Here is a 20198-nt window from a genome sequence, read left to right on the forward strand (position 1 = left end):
TAGGCAAACTAATTAGCATAACCGTCATTCAAGTCTATGTCCAACTATAGAGGCTGAAGAAGATGAAGTTAAAAGCTTTTATGCAAGTATCCAAAGAGAAATTGATTATGCAACAAAACAAGACATGCTGATATTATATGGGACTGGAACACAAAAGTAGGAAATAATGCGCATCAGTCCATCAGTCAGGAAGGAGAATATATACAAAATTTGAAGTATATACAGAGGGTGCCAAAAAATGTATACACATTTTCAAAAAGGAAAAAACGTGAAATGGTCATACTCGATATATGCTGATAACAAAGGATGAATACAAGTAACTTTGACTTCTGCAATGACAAGAGGTGCTCAAAGTGGTTGCCATCAGTGTCCAGGCACTTCTGATTACGTTGAACTACTGTTTGAGCAACGTTGACCAAAGTTTCCACTTGCATACATGTTTTTGGCACCCCCGGTATGTGTGTGTGTGGGGGGGGATGGGAGGTGTTGCCTAACTCCAAGGTATACCCAAGAGAACAATTATGGCTTGAAGACTCTAGTATTTTCTCTTACCATCCCATCCCTATGAATGTTATTTATTGCTAGGCCCTCAGTTAACATTGGAGTGTGGTAGATTCCAAAGCTGCGACCTATTCCTTCTTCCCACATGTCCATTTGTGTCTCATTTCTTATTGCTTACTAGACATCTCTTCCTATAAACCCTGGCAGAACTTTCTTGCATCATGAATAGAGCCAAATTTCATTTTTTGCCCTTTCCATTTCAACTTCTCTTCTTGATTTCCCTATGTTCAGTGAGGCTACTACCTGCTTCCAAATCACACCGATTTTAAAATTAACACACATCCTTGATTCCTCTTTCTCACAATTATCTTTTTTCCAGTCGTTCACCAAAAAGCAGCCTTTCTGCCTTCCAAATATCCATGACGTCAGTTATTTTCTTTGCTTTTCTACTGCCAACATTCCATTTCAAATCCTTCTGAACTTTTGTCTGAATTACTGGAATTGCCTTCGTAATGGAATATCTATCTTTAGCTCGTCCCTCTCCAAACCAGTAGCAGCATAGTATTAGTTGGAAACATTATCACCTATGTCATTGATGTAGTAGTCAGGCTTCTCCAGAAAATCAAACCCAATAGGATATACATAGGTATAGATATAAATAGATATAAACATAGATAGATAGCTATATAGAGAGATACAGATTTATGTAGATATATATAAAATCATAGATATGTGTATATATAGATATGTTTATATATGTATATATATATATATATATATATATATATATATATATATATCTATGTGTATAGATACGAGGTTAGACAATTAAGTTGGTGAGCTCATCCTAGAAAAAGTGCTGCTACATACCTCATTCCTGAATATCACTACGGTCACCTTCAAAGTATTTTCCTTGGGAAGCTATGCACCGACGCCAGTGCCTAGTCCACCCTTCAAAGCAATGTTGGAACTCTTTCTGGACTGGCCATCAGAGCTGTCGTCGTATTACCCTTGATGTCCTGAATGTCATCAGCATGTCTTCCTTTCAATATTTCCTTCCTCTTCGGGTAAAGAAAGAAGTCATCGGGGTCCAGATCAGGTGAGTAGGGAGGGTGCTCCAATACAGTTATTTGTTTCCTGGCTAAAAACTCCCTCACAGACAGTGCCGTGTGAGCTGGTGCGTTGTCGTGATGCAAGAGCCACAAATTGTTGGTGAAAAGTTCAGGTCATCTCACTTTTCCACGCAGCCTTTTCAGCACTTCCAAGTAGTAAACTTGATTACCTGTTTGTCCAGTTGGTTCAAATTTGTAATGAATAGTCCCTCTGATATCAAAAAATGTTAGCAACAGCGTTGCAAGAAGTTTGCGAATTTAATTGTCAGAACTCGTTTACAGAAGGAGATTTATTATCAGGAACTCGCTCATGCTCTTGTGGAGGCAGAGTAGTCCGGCTTCTTCTGCTCTCTGCAAGCTGGAGGCCCAGAAAAACAGGTGATATGGACCCAGTCTAATGTGAAGACCTGAGAACCAGGGGAGCCAGAGATTGAGGACCAGTTCCAGTCCAAGTCAGACAGCGTGAGAACCAGCAGGACTGATGTCTGAGGGCAGTTGAAGCAGAGAGAGCAAATTCCTTTCTTTGCCTTTGTGTTCTATTCAGGCCCTCAAGGAATTGGATGATGCCTACCCATCCTGATGTTGGCAATCTTCTTTACTCCCTCTGCTGATTCAAATGCTAACCTCTTTCTGAAACACTCTCTCAGACACACCCAGAAGTAATGTTTTACCAGCTCTCTGGTCTCCCTTAGCCCAGTCAAGTTGACGCATATTAACAGTCAGCATTGCCTTTAAGGGAATTGGTTCCTTAAAGGAACCAATATTGTAGCTTTGGTTCTTGAAGACTTAGTTTAGCATGAAGTGCAACTACTTCCACATAACGTTCACCTCATCATCCTTGGTGGAATGATTTATCTTCGTTATACCTTCTTGTGGCTCTTTATCAACGTCATTAATAGATGTACTCCTTTCTTTGTGATTGATTTTATAAACATTTTCTCTTTCTTCCTAGATGACATCTTAATTGATACATAAATATACTAGGTGATAATGAATAATTGTAGATGTATTTTTAAAAATGACTGAAGAGGCCTTGTTTTATTTATCAATGTCTTGGGACGTCCTGAGTTAATATTTCTACCCAAGATTAAAGGGACTATTAGAGCTGCAAGGGTCATTAAAATTCACATATTAAAGATTTTCTGTACATTACAGGTGAGAAAACTGAAGCCCAGAGAAGTTAAGTGACTTATGCAAGGTCATTCAGGAAGTTAGTAAGGTTAGTCCAAAGATTCCAATAAATAACAAATGAATTGCATTCCAATAAGTTTTACTTTCAGTTAAAGCAATGGTGATACAAAAATTAAGTGCTTTTATTTATTAACTCTAAACATTCATTTTTAATAGTTCTCATTCCGAATAAATTTATATTAACAGGTTTGATATCTGCAATTGATAATATATTCAAGTTGAATCTGTGTTTAGAGGAGGAAAGTGTATGTTGTATTATGAAGAGGAATATTCTGCTGAACGTTAAACGTTAAAAGGTAAAAAATGAAAAAGTAAAACACACCATAGCATTAATTGGTAAACTATTTTTTGGGAGCAATATTTAATATGTTTGGGAAAGGTATATTTTCCTTTGATGAGATTTCATATGCTATTATGAAAATTTATTTTATAGCATTCATGGGGAAATAATACAATTTCAGAAACAATACGGTATATTGTAAAAAAGTAGTAAAAATAAACAAATCTACCAGTAACCCAAGGACATGAATCATATGAAATATTTATAAATCACATTTTGTAACCTTTAATAATATCAAACCAAATCCAGTGGTTTTAAATTAGATTCCAATCCCGCGCTCTGCTCTTCAAACAATGCTTGATATAGCCAGCCTTCACTATCAAGTGTACTTTTAAATAACTGTGTTCCTCATAAAATGCTTTCTTCAGAGAGAAACCTTGTTTCATGTTGTCTGTAATAAACAAGATGAACCACAATGCTATTTTTTTCCCTCTTAAGTACATCATCAGATTGTTTTGATTTATATTTCTCTCATAAAATATTATTATCAAGTAAAATAAAACACAAAACCCCTGTTTCTGTTTTATAAGCAAAAGGAAGTCTAGCTTTTAGGCCGTGGTTGGTTAGACAGTTTGACTTCTTTTTCCTTCGATTTTTCTTCCCCCCACCCCCACCACCACTTTGTATATTAGGAGTATTTGGAAATATGCATTCAATCCACCTTGTTTTACATGGTCTCTTGCCCTGACTTTCTGAATCAGGCTGTGCTGCGTGCTGTGAGTTATGGCAAAATTGCCAGAGACTTCACGCCAATGGAGGGCCCTCAATAGCCTGGCTCTTTCTTTTCAATTAAAATAAAAAATAAAAATTATAGGGTAACCTTTCAGGACAAAAATCATTATATACATTCTGAGCTATCTTTTGTATTTGAAATCCAAAGATGTTTCTGAACTCCTTTGTATTTAATTTTATTCAAGGACTTGCAATTTTAGATAGATTGGCAATGAAGATGGACCAACAAAGGAACAGTTTCTTCCCTTAGTAGTTAGTAGCAAATTATTAGCTTTTAAAGAAAATTGCCTCCTGCATCCTGCTTTAAAATATGCAGTCTTTGTTGATAGTACATTTTGTCCTTAATGCTGTGTAACACCATATATGTTATTTGTTTGCTTCCCTTTACATTGATTCCCAAGCCCAGCATCCAAGGGAACAACATTAAAGGGAATGATGCTTACATTAGAATATTCTCTATTTACTCATAGACCCAAATTATCATTCTGTACCTTAGATAAGCCACACTGGTGTTACCAAATACAATTGCTTTTGATTTTGTTTCTTATTTGATTTCTATTTTAGCAAAGTCAATACATATTATGTTTCAAGGAATTCATGATATATAGAGCCAATAACTCATCTATATCTTCATATAGATATAGTTACAGTGTCACCATGCCGAACATCCAGCTTCTTGTCACACGAAAGCCAAAGCGTGAAAGATACGGTTGGTGGAAAGAAAAGCAGGTTTATTCAAAATGCCGGCATTCTGGGAGGATGGTGGACTCCTGTCCAAAGGCCATCTCCCCTTTCCCCCACGGCCAAGAGATTTTATAGGCACATAAGGAGAGGCAGAACAAATGACAGGGGAAGTTAGTTAGGCAATTCCTGGAAAAGGGCGCCTCCCCAGAGGCTGGTTTGTTTCAGGGATAGGAGTGGATCTAAAGCAGATGTAAAAACTCCTTTAAGTCAGTGTCCTGGAGGTTTCCTTGAGGAAACAGGCCATTGAGCCTGGTATGTATAAGATCTGCAGTAAACAGAACCATTGAGACTGGTCTGGAGTAAACAGAACCACTGAAACTGGTATGCATAGTAAATGTATAATAAACAGAATCATTAAAGTTTGGCAGGAGGGACAGGAAAAAAAATGTTCAAAAATTCCCAAGCTAAACTACACTGTTAAATTGAATTACACTAGAGGTTTAAATCTCAAACTAGAAGATGCATTGTCACCCTTAAAACAGTGGGTCATGGCTAGAGAAGAGCAACTAAATAGGGAGGGAGCCTACTGGAAATCGTATCTCAAGATAGGAAGTTGAAGTGACTAAGGAGAAGAGGATATGATTAGTAGCTTTAAAATCTGAAGAGCTTGCATGGTTAAGAAAACCCAAAAGGTAAAGGGAGTGTAGTGAATTGGAAAGAGTGCAGCTTTGGATTATGGCAGACCTCACTTGGCATCCTGTTTCTTCCTCACTCTATGACTGGGCAAATGGTTAAGTCATCTCTCTGAACCTTAATTTCCTCATCTGGAAAATGAAAGTGATAATATTGATGTCACATAACTGTTGTGAAGGTTAATACCGATAGCTTCCATAAAGCACCTAGTGGAGAACCTACCATCAAGTCACAAAGTAATCCTTGTCTGAATGTCCTTCTTGTGTAAAGGGAGGAACTAGGGCTTTACCTGGGCTGAGATTAGAAAATGGGGCTGGGGCAGATGTGGAGCTGACCACAACTTCTGATCAGGGGTAAAAGGGTAAAAAACACTCCAATACCCTCGATGAATCCAAGTTAGAGACCTAGAAATGAATTCATAGCATCAAATCAAAGAGCCCTGAGCCTAGAAAAGCTCTCTCAGTAATCGTCCTGCAAACGCAGACCGGCAAGATGTAATGCATAGTTTGAGAGAATGAACGAGAAGGTAGTGCTTGGTGAGACTGTGGCTCAATGGTACCCACACTAGGAGGCATTTTGCAGGGTCTCTGTCACAGCAGTAGAAGGGGAGAAAACTGTGTTGAGGGCCAAGTTCGTTAACACACTTGATACAGGCTAGCTATTATTAACATCCTGAAAATGATTCTTAATATTAATACAAATGGGTAGACTCTATAGTGAGGGAGAACTTGCTCAAACACAGGAGACTAGATTATTGATATGAATTGACCATCCAATCCTGAAAGGCTGCTCAAACCTACTTATTAACAGGGTCCTCATCATGTGAAATCCTATTCTGCTGCAATCAATCTTCTAGTTACTCTGGGCAAAATATTTGTGTTTGAGTCTCAGTTCAGTAAATAATGGACTCACCTTCCCTAACTTACCTTTTAAAACTGATTTCCAATCTTTTTTTTTTTTTTTCCTTCTGAAGCCTCTGTTCCATTCAGGCTAATTTCCAAATTCACTTAGCATATTTCTATCTCGGATTTTTTTTCATACCATGTGTCTTCTTCTTTGTCCATTAAATACTACGCCAAGCATCAAGACTTAGCTTGGATCCTTGTTTACATGCAGTCACCTGTGGACTCTTAGGAAAATTGTCAGTTTAAAATATTCCTTAATTATTCATATTTTGTATTTTATTATGTGCAGCCTCAATTCCTTGAAATATTATATAAGAGTTGTAATGTTCAGGGACTATGTATCCTCGTACCTCCACGCCCACTCCTCCGTGTCATAGTGGCATATACTGCAGTCTCAATAAATATTTGTCACATTGAAATGTAATCAACTTACTTTAATAAATAAGCAGCTTGTCCATTTTCCTTCCCAGTATAAAGATCAGAAATATAAGATTTGGGGAGATTTAGTGGCATGCCTAGGTCACACAAAGTTGTTAAGTAGCCTGTGGATTGCACATTCTGGGAGCCACATAGGCGACTAATTCTCTTATATAGACTTTAACTTCACGTGTTTTCAGCCCTGTGCTTCTTTCTTTCTGCACTTGGGCAAGGCTTGATGAATGCCAGATTATTAAACCAGGATATGCATTATTACCAGAGCAAAGAGAAGTTTGCTCTGGGGCCATTTAATTTATTTAGAGAGAGCTCTCACTTTTTTGCCCAGTGGGTATGTTCTTGGCTGCTGTGACTATCATTCTTTTAGGAAAAAGTAAGAGAATGTTGGATTGATCAAGTGGCATGTTTACTGTTAATTCCCTAGTCTTCCAACCCTTGATCCTTGATATTGGAGCCATGAGCTTCTCTGTGGTTCTGTTAGATGAGATCTTTATATGCATGGTTTTCTATGCTTCAGCTTCTCTTTATCTGCTTTACCAGACCTCATCCTCCAATGCTTTCCATCTATAATGAATTTGTTAGTATTTCTTGCCTACTAATGTGGTTAAATGTCCATCATCATTTTAATGTGGTCTTTATTGGGAAATGAGATAAAAAAGTTAGGTCATTCTGCCATCTTGAACCATCCACAGATTGGTGACATTGGATCCAAACAATTTTAAAATCACTGTGCTGAACCTTTGCTCAAACTATTCACCCTTCTCTTAATGCCTTCCCCCATTTTATTCAAGCAATATTTATTTTCTTTAAAATCTGTATTAAATCCAATGCCCTTCAAAAAGTATAACCTAATTATCCCTGTGGAGACCAAATATCTCTGTTTCTGCAAATCTCACAGCATGTTTTCTCAACCTCTATTACAGCATTTATAATCATTGGCTTTATTACTGGAATAATTTATATATCTCTGACTCCCCAATTAGACTCCAAACACCAGGACACAGGGGTCCATGCCTTTTTAATCTTTGTTCCCAATGGTGTTATGCCCATAGGAGATAATAAATGTTTGTTCAATTGAATTAAATTACTTTATTCTACTTGTTATTCTTTCTTTCACTTATTTTTGTCTAATAAGTCACTTAATTTGTTTATGTTTTATGATTAAAAACACTAATATAATCTTTCCTTAAGGGTTGCTGGTTTTCCAAATCTAATATTCTGTGCCTAAACTCCTCTGTCAAATTACCTGAATAACTAAAATCAAAACACATTAGGGCAGAAAGGGAAATAAAGGTCATGGTTGCTACATAATTCACTACAGATACTGGAATGAGACAGACAAGCATTCTAATCTGACTCCACCTCTTACTTGCTGTGTCACCTAGGGCAAGTCATTAAACTTCTCTGAACTTTAGTTTCTTCATCAGTACAGTGAGCATAATAATCCCTCCTGCTTATGGTTTTCAACATGAAAAAACTTTGTTTATTATAATCTTTCAAGTGCTAAACAAATTAGTTATTGTTCCCATGAAACTTTGACATGGTAAATGTACGATCAGGCATCTACACAGTCTATGAAGTGATCCCCCTGATAAGTCTTTGGCACAGGGCCTTCTTCCTATATATTTGCCATATAGGTGGTCACTATCCCGTGTTTCCCCAAAAATAAGACCTAGTCGGACCATTAGCTCTAATGTGTCTTTTGGAACAAAAATTAATATAAAGCCCGGTCTTATTTTACTACCGTGTTTCCCCGAAAATAAGACCTAGCTGGACAACCAGCTCTAATGCGTATTTTGGAGCAAAGATTAATATAAGATCCGGTCGTATTTTACTGTAAGACCTGGTCTATAATATAGTATAATGTAATGTAATGTAATGTAATACAATACAATACAATACCGGGTCTTATATTAATTTTTGCTCCAAAAGATGCATTAGATCTGATTGTCTGGCTAGGTCTTATTTTTGGGGAAACACGGTACGTAGTAGGTGCTTACTATATGCAGAACAAAGAAATGTGTAGGAAGGAAAAAAGGAGACGGAGGAGGGAAAGAATTAAATTATATGATGCATGTGTTCCAGATCTGCAATGATAATGGAAATGCTACTGTCTATAAGATGGTAATTCTACAATATTATCATGTTTAGAAGTAATTTTATTCTTGGCATAGTATGCCAAGAATAAAATAGAATGCCTATGTCTATCCTAATGTGAGTTCATATTCATCAAAGAATAGGAATAATTTTTATAATATGCATCGAGTACACAATAACTGGAATTTAGATTCCTCGTTTTCCCTAAGACGTACAGATTCAGACACGTGTTCTCGATCCATAGCTAAATTCATATGTAAAAGATAAAAATGAAGGTGTGTTTTCTTCTCCTTTTTCCTACATTCTTAACAATACTAGTTCTGGGGAAAATATGCAAGATAAATGATAGTAATCCAATCCTATTCTCTATTTCAATGCTGTGCTATGACCACTTTACTTATCAGTTTTAAAGTCCCACTGAGGCATGACAAGATAGTCAGATGAAAGGAATTCCAGTTTGGAAAGGCTCATTTGGAAGGTCAGCAGCAGATAATGGAGAAATGCATGGTGTGACTGTAATCACTCAATTTCTGGTTCAGAGACACACAAAGGAACAAGACTTCAGAGTAGAGAAGAAAAATTACTGTTAGGAACTTAAAGATATCTTGGAGTTGTGCATCCAGAACAGCTTGGGGAGTCAGACAGATTCTGCTGCTATCTGAGTGTCTCTGGAGAGACTACTTCCAAATCTCAACTCCTGGAGAATCATCAAAATGGTGGTGTGAGGCGAGCCTCTGGAAATCTGCCCTGGAATTTACAACAAATTGAAAAACTGTAACTCCACAAAGGACTCCCTGCACAGTAGACAGGCAAGACGAAGAGCCCCACTACTGAATTCACCTAAAGGTGGGCAAATTGGGCGAGCAGGGGAGGAGGGAAGGGAGAAGTGCAGAGACGGAGCCGCGCGGGCGCAGGACGCAGACCTAGCTCTGTGCTCCAAGCTTGCTGCATCCCGGAATTACGGCAGCTGCGAGAGAGGGAAGAACTCGGACTGCTAAGGCTCCGCTATGGCCCACAGGGCTGAGGAGACAGCATATAACACGGCTGAACCCAACGCTCACAGCAGAGACCTCGGAGCAAAGACTGAGGGAAGAAGGCTGAAAACGATGGTTCAAATCTCAACTCCTCATTTTCCTCCTCTGATAAAAGTGCTGATAATCCTTTACTTTCCAGGGGAGTCTTTATTTATTTATGTATTTTGATTAGTTTCAGGCATTCAAAGCAATGTAATAATTAGATATTTACACCCCTCATAAAGTGATAACACCCCTCCCAGTCTACTATCCCTCTAACAATATATATAGCTGTTAGAATACCACTGACTATTCCCTATGCTGTACTTGACATCTCATGACTATATACATACATACATATATATATATATATATATACATATACATTATATATATATATATATTTATATATATATATATATATTTAATTATAGTTGACATTCAGTAGTATTCTATGTTAACTTCATGTGTATAGAGCAGTGGTCAGGCATCTACAATCTATGAAGTGATCCCCCTGATAAGTCCATTGCCCATCTGTCACCATGCGTAATCTTTATAACATGATTGATTATATTTCCCATACTGTATTTCATATTCCCGTGACTATATTGTGATTACTAATTTGTACTTTCTAATCCCCTCACCTTCTCCTCCATCCTCACCCCCCTCCCATGTAGCAACCATCAATTTTTTTTTCCCTATATCTCTGAGCCTATTTCTGTTCTGTTTGCTTGTTTATTCTGTGCTTTAGATTCCACATATAAGTAAGATCATATTGTATTTGTCCTTTTCAGTCTGACCTATTTCACTTAAAATAATATTCTCTAGGTCCATCCATGTTGTTGCAAATGGTAAGATTTCATTCTTTTTTATGGCGGAGTAATACTCCATTGTATAAATATACCAGTTTCTTTATCCAATCGTCTATCGATGGGCATTTTGGTTGTTTCCATATCTTGGCTATTGTAAATAGTGCTCAATAAACAGAGGGGTGCATATGTTATTTTGAATTAGTGTTCTGGATTTTTTTGGATAGATACCCAGGAGTGGAATTGCTGGGTCATAAGGTAGTTCCATTTTCAATTTTTTGAGGAACATCCATACTGTTTTCCATAGGGGCTGCACAAATTTGCAATCCAACCCACAGTGCAGGGGAGGTCCCTTTTCTCCACATCCTCGCTGGCACTTGTTGTTTGTTGATTTATTGATGATAGGCATTCTGACAGACCAGGGGAGTCTTAACGATGAGGTAACATGTGAGAGATTGGTGCATATTGAATACATATTACTTTTCTTTTTTACTTTTTAGTTTGGAAAGACACTTAGGAAAGACAAACTAATGGCAGCAATTAGGTCTATAGCAAGTAAGATTGTATGAAATGTCTAATTCTAGAGGAAGAAAGTTTGGAGAAATTCACATAGTAAAGCAGCAGAAATTCTAGATTTAATTATGCTTCTGGAAGTTCTTACGAATATAAGGAGATTCAAAGTGTGGTAGAAAGAAGCCTCCTACTCATGTCTTGATCAAATCAGTTTTAGAACAAGGTATAATTAGGTCAGTCATTCAGTAAAATTTGGGGATGTCAAGCTCAAACCTAAATTTAATACCAGTCTTCTGTATTTGAACATGAAGTGCTAAATTATGACTCATTAACAAGAAGGGAGAAAAGTATGATACTTGCCATATGAATTCATTCCTTTAAGATATGCTTAATTTGGGTAGCACCCTTTGGAATGTGATCATTCTTAATGCATTGTGCATAACTGTTAGGAAAAAAGAATTATCAATCTAAAATATTAAAGTTATTACTAAAAAAATCATGCATTTGACCATGCCTGTGGCTGAAAGCTGGCTCTTTAGCCCACAGGAGCCTGAGCAGACCTAAGTGGAAGCATATTGAAAATGCAAGCAAATCACCTTAGTTCCTGGGTTTGCAATCAAAAGACAAAGCTAAGACTAGTTAGAAACTTCACACAAATACCATCAAAAATTTGGAAAAAACAAACTGGCCATATGTGTGAAAAACTTCAAATTATTTATAGCATTTGATCAGATAATTCAATGTCTAAGAACCTGTCCTAAAGAATAACCTGCCTACCAAAATCTTTACTACAACATTGTTCATAATAGCAAATTTGGAAGTTACTTAGATATTCAACAGAAGAATGGTTGAAGAACCTGTAATATCTGTATTATAGTCTTTTTCATAGTCGTCACAATATTATTTAGAAAGAATTCGCAACGCTCTGGAAAACACTCATTATATAATGTTAGGCCAAAAACAACAGGCTATGAAATTTTAATGAAACATAAATGAAATATAAAAAGTATGTGTCTAGATATATGCATGTATTTGCATACCTCCATGTATATACTGTAAAAAGACTAGAAATAAAGGCTCCAAAACATTATTGAGCTTAACAACTAAATTTTATTTACTATTGTAACTATACAAGGTGTGATAAAAAACTACCATGAATGTTTAAATACAAAAAAATTCTCATGAATTCGCCTCAAAATGCCCCGCTTCACTTTGAACATACTTATCCCATCATTCTTGCCACTTTCTGAAGCAGTGAAAGGTAAACATTTTGAATAGATTCAGGACATCGAGGAAGCCACGACAGCACAACTAACGACACGAGAAAGGACTTCCAGAACTGCTTCAGAAAGTGGCAAGAACGAAAGATAAGTGTGTTCGAAGCAAGGGGGAGTATACAGAGGGGGATTCATGACAATGTAATAAATTTTTTAATTTAAACATTCCCCATATTTTTCGATCACACCTGATATGCATATTTTATTTTTATAACAAACATCTATCACTTTTGTAATCAGAAAAACACAAAATTGTTTATAACAATATTTTCATGAAGCTCTACAATAGCCTCATTTAAATGTGTATGTGAGCTATAAACAAATTTGGATGAATATATATTTAAGTAGGTTCAATTGAAACTTTAATTGAAAATTAAGTAGGTTCAATTTTATTTCCTGACTGCACTGAGGTGACTTACCTTATAGTTATCTACTACTAGTAGGTAAAGAGAACACTTGGAAGCTGCCTCATAAATAATCATTCTACTTGATGAGTCTTCCCGGGTCTGGTGCAGTTCAATAACTCTTGTCATGTGTCCTATTGCCAGCTGCTCCTCTCCTTTATGCAACCTAGGTTACTGACACTCATGCTGCTACGGTACAGCATCAACAGAAAAGAATGCTACTACAAGCCCGGGTCACAACTTTAACCCAAACTTAAAAACAAACAAACAATGTGATACAGAATTGCACACCTGAAATCTATGTAATTTTACTAACAATTGTCACCCCAATAAATTTAAAAAATAATAATAAAAAAACAAACAAACAACAACAACAAAAACCAAACTGACAAAATAAGAAATGCATCATATTTTACAACACAGTGTTTTCTTATTTTAAACATGTGATGTGTGAAATCAGTATTATTGTCACTGAGGTCACTCTATTTAAATGAAAATTTTTAACAGGTTTCCTCAAGGTTGTTACAGTTTGGACAGACTTGGGAGAAACCCAGTATGAATTTGGGAACATGGGTTCTATTTGTGGTACAGTCAAGCTGTATACTCTCAGACTGTCACTTCTCTTTGAGCTGGTTTCCCTTTCTGGAAAAATAGGGGCTGGATGCCATGAATGCTAAATCAGCTCTCCTCCCAAACTATATCCTCTCTGGATATTAAAAATTACTCAAGCCTCAGAAATTTGAGATCATAGAATCTAATGTTTCAATATCATAAAAGTTTCATACACTAAAGTTTTCATTCCTCTTAAAAAAGGATTACTGTAAATCAAGGGTCAAAATGAGTTGTGAACAAAGTGTTTGACGCGGTGATGCTTCATCTAGATGAATTATAAGCCTAAAAGAACCTAATTGTAGCAAATTCATCAAGAAGCGTATTCATTGTCTATGTATGCCTTTTGGAAACTGAGCTTTCTTAGTGCACTTGAAAGATATGATCATTGCTCACTTGTGAAACTGACATGTTTGTTCTCGGATATGAGAATATGCATTGTGGGTGTAGGCTACGTGTAACTGTTCGTCCCAGAAAACACCCTTTTCGCCACAAATGACAAATTCTCCCCTAAAACAAATTGCTATAATCACACATGAGCTTATTGCAAATTGTTTCAGTATTGCCTCCAGTCCATCATTTACTTTTAGTTTAAAAATGGGATATTTTTCAGTCAAGGAAAATAATACTTAGAAGTGAAGATAGGATATATATTTCTCTTCTCACCATGAATTAAGCTGGGCTGTCTTCTGGGTATTTCTCATCTAGTTTAGGAGACAACTTCAAAATCTTTACAAAGCAAAATATTTATTGTGAAACCATACCGTGTTTCCCCGAAAATAAGACCTAGTCAGACCATCAGCTCTAATGCATCTTTTGGAGGAAAAATTAATATAAGACCGGGTCTTATTTTAACATAAGACCTGGTCTATATAATATAATATAATATAATATAATATAATATAATATATAATATAACCAGATATAATATAATACAATATCATACCGGGTCTAATATAATATAATATAATATAATATAATATAATATAATATAATATAATATAATATAATACCGGGTATAATATAATACAATATAATATGATATAATATCAGGTCTTATATTAATTTTTGCTCCAAAAGATACATTAGAGCTGATGGTCTGGCTAGGTCTTATTTTCGGGGAAACACGGTAACACAGAAACCAAAGATAAAAAGAAAAAGTGGGTTGTGACAATTCCAGAAATCCATAAAGGGGACTTCATTGTAAAGATGGTTAAAATGTAACTTTGAGGAAAAGCTGTGACATACCCACTTCTATAAGGTCATAGAGGATATTCATCAAAATTCTGTATTGTAAATAAACCCCTGCCTAGGTTTAATCCTTGGACTGTTTGTATACAGACGCAAAATCATTTTCCACTTTCTAGAATTACAATTTATTTGTTTAGTATTGCATGGAAGTTATCAATCAAGACTAGTGAAACTAATTTCTAAAATGCAACTAAAAGTAACTATAATTAAATTGATTAGAATAGAAATTCCTATTACCTTTTTTATATAGAAAATAGAAATGATGTACTGTGAATACTTTCCCTACATTCAATATTCAGGCGTTCATTCATCCAGTCTTTTCACAAATATATATTGAGGACTTACCATGCTAATTTCTGAGGAAGTATAATGATGACAAAAAATAAACTAAAACCAACGGGCAACGTGCTGCCCTTGTGGAGGTTATATTTTCATTTATAATGTGTGTGTCTGTGTTTGTCACTACATATATCTGCATATGTCTGTGGTTACACACTTGCATATATAGAAATTTAGGAACCAGGAAAGCCTAAGAGTCCTGAGACCTTCGTTTTAGTCTTGGCACTTACAGCACACTGTTATTTCCTAAAGAAGGCCCCCAAAATTTCTCTTTTACAATTTGACTTTGACATACCCCAATCAAGAGGTGGATTCTAATTTCCCTTCCTTTCAAACTGGGCAGATGATGTGACTTGCTTGCAATTGCTAGAAATACAGCAGAACAGATGCTCTGGGACTTCCAAGCCTAGGTCAGAAAAGGTCACCCATCTTCTGCCTGGTTCTCTTCAGACACTTTTTTGGGGAAGCCAACCGCATTATAAGAAACGTGATTTTCCTGAGACCACCATATTGGAGGTACTACATGTAGACACTTTGGTCAAAAGTCTCAGCTGATTCTTAACTTCTTCCAGTTATCCCTTCTAAGGTGTCAGATATGAGGAAAGCAGTCGTGGACCCTACAGGCTATCCCTTCCACCAGCTGAGTACCACTAATTGACCTTGGGCAATGGCCATGAGAAGCAAAAGACTCATCCAACTGAGACCTGCCCAAATTCCTGAACTACAGAATATGTCAAGTGTGATAAAATAGTTGTGGTTTTAAACCAGTTGGTATTAAGATAGTTTGCTTCACAGCAATGTAGCTGGGCTAGATATACAACTTAACAGCTATGTAACTATTGAAAAGTTATTCACTTTCTCGGAACTTTATTTTTCTCATTTAAAAAATGAATGTACCGATATACTTACTATGTTCTTCCCACCCAATGTAAAATAACAAGAGATCATAGAAGATAATAGCTGTGGAAGGGCATTGTGAATAGCATTATGTGACATAATGGTAAAGCATTATTTCTATCTATCTATATGTGTATTTATCTATCTATATCTATATTCATCTATGTGTCTGCCCGTCCTTCCTTCCATCCATCCATCCATTCATCATCTATCATGCATATAATTTAAAAGTTTGACTGGTGTTTCTAACATTCAAAACACTCTAATCCTCTATATTATATGGAGATGGCTAGATTATTTTAAGGCGTGTACTGTGTTTGAGATACCACGTCAGTTCCAATTGGAGGCTTCATTTTGCAAACTCTCCTTCTTCTGAGCAAATATATTAATTATCTTCATAGTTCAGAAGCTTCTGATTTCTCTGAGTCACATGAACTGAATACTGAAATCTCCTTTATTGGAATTTTTTCTAACGATTTGTAATTTTCTAACAAATTTTTTCTAACCTACAATTAAGGTGTTATTTTAGCACCAATTTTCCTTAAACCCACATTTCTCTTTCATTCTCCCAGCAAATTACATACCAAGTTGGTCTCATTTCTTCATCCTGCCCTCATCCAATACTTTTGGGGTCAAGAAAGTTAAGTTGCAAACAGGGTCAGAATGCAGTGCTGCCATATTTAATTCTCGGGCTAATTGGTCATTTTAATATAGCTTTGTGCTGGGCTCCCTCCAGGTTTCAATCTGCCAGAGTTTCAGAAACTGTGTTTTGGATATTTTCCTAACCCTTTTTTCCACAGTGAGTCTAAGGGACACATTAGACATGTTTTCAAAATGATTTTCAAAACCGAACCCCAGGCAAACTATTAGATTCTTTTGTCCGAGTTCCTCTAGTAGGTGAATGTCAAAATTAATTTTTCTATTACAAGAAAAAACTGAATGCATACCACGTTTCCCCGTAAATAAGACCTAGCTGGACCATCAACTCTAATGCGTCTTTTAGAGCATAAATTAATATGAGACCCGAACTTATTTTGCTATAAGACCAGGTCTATAATATAATATAATAATAATAATAATATAATATAATACAATACAATATAACATAATATCGGGTATAATATAATATAATACCAGATCTTATATTAATTTTTGCTCCAAAAGACACATTAGAGCTGATGGTCCACCTAGGTCTTATTTTGGGGGAAACATGGTAGTATGCCATGTCTGCTAACCTGTCCTTTATCTTGCCAATACTATGGATATATAGCAATCCAGACTGTCCCATGTCTTTTACAGCTCTCTGATAGTCAAGGAATTATCCCCAGTGGTGACCATAAACTGACCTTTTGATCACACATCTCTGATAAGGAGGCAAATTTAGGCTGTGAGATTGGATTTGCATACATCTCTCCAAGGTCAAATTTTGTTTGGAAGGCAAGTTCATATAGGTATACTCTTATTTCAGAAAACATGATGTTTGAACATCTGGATTTATGAAATAGGGAAAATTGAGGAAGTGACGTGAAATAATTCTCTTTTCAAAGGTTTTATCTATATGATTTCATCAAATACTTAGCCACAGGAACACATTTAAATGCAACATTAGTTACAAAATATGTATACATGCACAGAAATTTTCAGAATTACGTATGTTATGCAGAGTAGATTGTATCTGTATAAATTATAGTTAGAGACAATATTGTTTCTGTAGAGACAACTAAAGAAACGGGTATCACCTCATTCACTGTCTATTTTGTGTAAGAAATATGCTAGGAACTTCATATGTGTTCTTTGGGTTAATATCAAAGAAATCCAATTGTCCCCATTTTAAAGATGGGAAAACTGAAGATCAGATTAATGAAATATATTATCCATAGTCACTCAACTAGTAAAGGGTAGAAACTTGATTTAAATTATAATTCAATGTCAAACCTGTACAACCTTTGTCTTCTGTTATTTCCCATTATCCATCCTTTATGCTCTAACCACATTGAATAGTTTGGGATACATTCATTTCTACCTTGCTCCCTTTGCACACAAAGTTCTCTTCGTCTGGAAGGCTCTTACCCCCATTTCTATACACTGTTGTGGTCCCCACCCAAATAGTAATTCTTCCTTGGAGATGTCTTCAACATCCTCAGTCATAAAACTACCTCACTTTACTTTCCTGTCTTCTCATGGTATTTTGTGGAGTCCTTTTCATAATGCCTGATTATATTCTGCTTTATGTATGATATTTATGTTCATGTCTTAACTTCCCAACCAGTCAATCTTCAATAATCATAATCAGCTCTGTTAGTGCATTAAAGACGCATCACACTTTCCCATTCATTTTTTTTTTGAAAAGAAGGCTGTCCTAGTGACTGGTAATTGAGAACTCATTTCTGGTACCCAACACAAGAGTGTAATTTTTAAATTAAATATTATGATGTACTTTTGTTTAATTTATCAGAGAGTATATTCTTTTCTAGAGAGTTTGTGAGTATTCTAAAATCATAGCAAAATTCTCTCTATGCGTTTATTTGTGTCTATCAGTTCATCTACTTCTTTTCCAGAATTTCCATCAGTGTGGCCTTCTGGAACATTAATTAATAATATTAATTTAAAGTTTAGTCATATGGAGGTAACTGCAGAGTCCATAATAGGTTGTGATTGACACTTGAATTATGGCTTGTGAACTTGGGCAGCCACTCTCAGCATCGTATCTTAGCTTGGCTTTACTATTCTCTACTCCTTATCTTGACACCAATGCTGTAATTCTCATCAACTAATTCAACTGTTATTTCTTTTTTTTTTTGAATTTATTGGGGTGAAAACTGTTAGTAAAATTACATAGATTTCAGGTGTACAATTCTGTATTACATCATCTATAAATCTCATTGTGTGTTCACCACTCGGAGTCAGTTCTCCTTCCATCACCATATATTTGATTCAACTGTTATTTCTTTGTGGAAAAGAATGACAGTAAAAAAAGTTAACCGATATTTTTCTTGATGAAGAGAGGAAGCAAACAATGGTGTCTAAGAAAGTTGACAGTCCTTAGAAGGCAAAAAGCGATAAAATTGTGCCTAAATTAAAGAGAGAAAGAATGGATTTCATGGTAGCTCACATCTTTGGCATCAGCAAGCCAGCCAACCATATGCTCTATATAGAAACAAGAAAAATATAATTTCCCTATTCAATTTGATGGAAAACACTGTGCAGTGCTGGATAAAGCATTATGAGTCTGAAAGAGTTATTTTGCTTTTTATGTGTGTAGATTGTATTGCATTTAATGGGGAGAAACATTTATTATAGTGGTATATATCAACTAAAAGTTTCATGAAGGTCTTAAGACTCCAAAAGGTCTTATTCTCCAAAAGTTGTCAAATACAATCTTTCATTATTATGCAACATCTATTTACATATTATCAAACTGCATTTGAACAGGGTAAAGTGACAGGTCTGGATTCCCTGAGAACCCAGTACTTCAATGCAGAAAAAGCTCAGTTTATTTTGATCTTTTTGAGGCTTATTCTTTCACTTACTTGTGAGTTTTCAATCTGCAAGTTTTACTTGCCTCCCCTAAACCCTTATACATGAGAAATTAACCATTTTTTTGTGTGTTTGTTTGTTTTTCCTTTTAATGTGGTCAATTTTCATTCACATTTTTCTGAGACATATAAATTATTGAACCTTTTTTTCAACTATGTAAAGAAAACACAATGAGCTAAAGCAGTTTTCTAACTTAACCGCCTCTTTTATTTATTTCTTGACTTATCTAGTATTACATTTAAGTGAATTTTCTTGAGTATATGTATTGACTTCAGAAATATTTACAGTGAAAGATTTAACCAAGAATCTTTTTAAGTTCTTCATTTTTTAACTTCTAGGCACTCATTGCCCAGTAATCTACATCCGTTTTTCAGTTGAGTAACAAAAATGTCCTCCAGACTGTGTAACTTTAAGAGAAACTGTCAATTTCTAATTACATATTGAATTTTACCACCATACAAGTTACAGAAAACCAGAAAGAATTACAAAACCAGTATTGGAAGTGATATTTTTTATGTTTCCAACAGTGAGTTATTTTATTGATTTTTTACAGCACTGTTTGTTTTATTCCTTATAATATGAATTCTGTGATTTACTTACATCTCAAAGGTTAACTGTAATGTGCAAAAAGTCTATTTAAATATACTAAAGAGGATGAGGAAGAAACACAATTTAGAACACTGAGCTTCGTATTCCTGGGACTGATCTACAAATGTGTGTGTGTGTGTGTGTGTGTGTGTGTGTGTGTTCATAACAAGCAAATGAGGTTAACTCCTTAGTTCATAGTCATTTTAACATCTACTACATGCAAATAATTATTCTATATTTTTAGACCAATGATAACTGAGACATGGATCTG

The sequence above is a fragment of the Rhinolophus ferrumequinum genome, chromosome X, assembly GCF_004115265.2.
Source record: "Rhinolophus ferrumequinum isolate MPI-CBG mRhiFer1 chromosome X, mRhiFer1_v1.p, whole genome shotgun sequence".
NCBI classification, from domain to species: domain Eukaryota; kingdom Metazoa; phylum Chordata; class Mammalia; order Chiroptera; family Rhinolophidae; genus Rhinolophus; species Rhinolophus ferrumequinum.